A 2,500-nucleotide genomic window follows, 5' to 3' on the forward strand; every position below is an offset into this window, starting at 1 on the left:
CACACACACACTAGGCATGGTACGGTTTGCGTTGCAAACCGAGACCGTACGGTTTGCATGTCACGGAACGGGGTAGTGGGCAACCGCACGGTGCCCACGGTTTCAAAAAAAAATAAAAAATAGAGTGACCACCGGCGGACGACACTATTAAAATCCTACTAGGCCTACTTTTACAAGCATAAAACACAAAGACTACGTAGGATATTGAGTGTGGAAAGACTGATTTCTATCAGCCAACTGAAAGACATAATGTAACAGCATGCGCCAGCTGACTAGGCTACAGTAGCCTACAAGCAAGTGCAGGTCGGTCAGCAGCGTCACCCAGCTCCCCCCTCTCTCTCCACGTTAGCGCAAGTGACTGTTCCCAGCCTTTATGCTGACCATTTTAAATTAAATGAACATGAATTTACAAACAATGACAGATTAGCAGAACAAAGTAGATTATGACTTACGTTACAGTAGCCTAGTGTAGGCTATATCCACGTGGCATTGAATGGGGATTCCGGACGGCAAAATGCGAGATAATTGAACATATCCATCAGATTCACTGCGCTGTCCTTAAAGGGACAGTTTGGTCAATTTCAACATGCAGTTGTATTGCTCACGCTACCCTTGACTTGTCAGTACCTGGTGATGCCACATTTTTCGGCTCAGCCCTTTCCGAGATATGAGCAATTCTAATGGGGGCAGCATTTGTTTACATTTTTAAAAAATGAAACACAGGCCAACTCCAAATATTTTCCCAAAAGGTACTGCTGTTTGCTAGTTGTCTGCTGATGTTTTATAACCTTTTGGATGCTTTTGGGAATAAATAAAAATGTTTTTTTGAAATGTAAACAAAGAGCTGCCCCCATTACAATGACCAGGATCTCGGAAACGGCTGAAGAAGAAGAAAAAAAAATCTCAGGCACTGACAAGTCCAGGGTAGTGAGAGCATTACAACTGCATGTTGAAATTGACCAAACTGTCCCTTTAACTGCAATCAACTGTAGGCCTAATTATATGTAGCTAGTTAAACTCTGATGGACGGAAGGGGACTTTGTGCTGTTGCCTAGTTAACATTGATGTTTAACACTATAACAAAAATAAAATTTGACTGTTTTAAAAGGCTCAGCTTCACAGGAGTTTTGTGAAACATTCTTGTGCATACACTTAAAAAAAACGATCTTTTAAAAGTATTTGTTACCTTAACTTTCACATTTTAACATAACATAACCCTATCACTTGTTCACTTAAAATTGAATTTGACTTCTGATTTTACTTCTATGCTTCTCACAGCCGGCAGTTTCATGATAGGAAGCAACTGATTCATAAGCGCAAAACTCGCAGAAAGCGGTATCAAAATAAAAGTCCAATTCGTTCTCAGTGTGTCATTAACCAAAATAGTCATACTACACTGACCTAATGGTCCCATTACCTACAGGAGTGTAGCTGTTTTATTTTTACACGTCAAATGTGTTATAGCATGTCATATTTGAATATTTGTCAACTTAAAAGTTAGGACTTAGTTCTCCCTTTTTGTGAAATAAATGGAAGCATGTTAAAATCATTGATATCTTTCCTCTTTCAGTTGGGTTAAATGAAGTCAAATTCAACATACCCATGATAAGCTTACATTTTCATTCAAATTTTTATATAATACATTTTATTAAAAAAAAAAAAAAAAAAAAAAAAACAGAACCGTACAAAACCGAAAACCGTGACCTTGAAACCGTGATATGGACCGAACCGTGACATTTGTGAACCGTACCACCCCTAACACACACACACACACACACACACACACACACACACACACACACACACACACACACACACACACACACACACACACACACACACACACACACACACACACACACACACACACACGCACACAAAACACATACAAACACACACACACACACACATACTGCTGCTGGTGTATTTAATAAAAACCTTTTTTAATTATTTATTTCTTCAAATGCTACTATTACTATGTCAGAACGCTATAAAGGACTTTTAGAAAAAGCACAACAAAATACCTCCTCTTAATGTATGTTCTCTACAAGTCTTCTGTTGTGCAGTCTTGCACTTTAAATGTCTGTATGAGCAATGTCTACGTCCATACTGTCTATGTCCATGTATGAGTACTGTCTATGTCTATACTGTCTATGTCCTTACCTAGATTAGTCTATGTCTGCATGGGAGAGCAAGAAACGCAATTTCAAATTCTTTGTATGACCAGTGCATGTAAAGAAATTGACAATAAACTTGACTTGAAGTAATTAAAATCCTTCTCGACTTCTTACTTCATACTCTCTCAACTTCACACAATAGTGACATGAGCTGTGGTTGCGCCACCCTGACACCTGCTTCTAGAAACATTGGTAACACTTTACTTGACTTCGACGTTATATATATGTCATAAAGGTGTCATACCATTGTCATAATGCAGTCATGAATGTGTCATAAACATTATGTCAATGTCATAAACATTGTATGATTTTGTCTTTAAGTG

Source organism: Engraulis encrasicolus, chromosome 17, assembly GCF_034702125.1.
Source record: "Engraulis encrasicolus isolate BLACKSEA-1 chromosome 17, IST_EnEncr_1.0, whole genome shotgun sequence".
Lineage (NCBI taxonomy): Eukaryota > Metazoa > Chordata > Actinopteri > Clupeiformes > Engraulidae > Engraulis > Engraulis encrasicolus.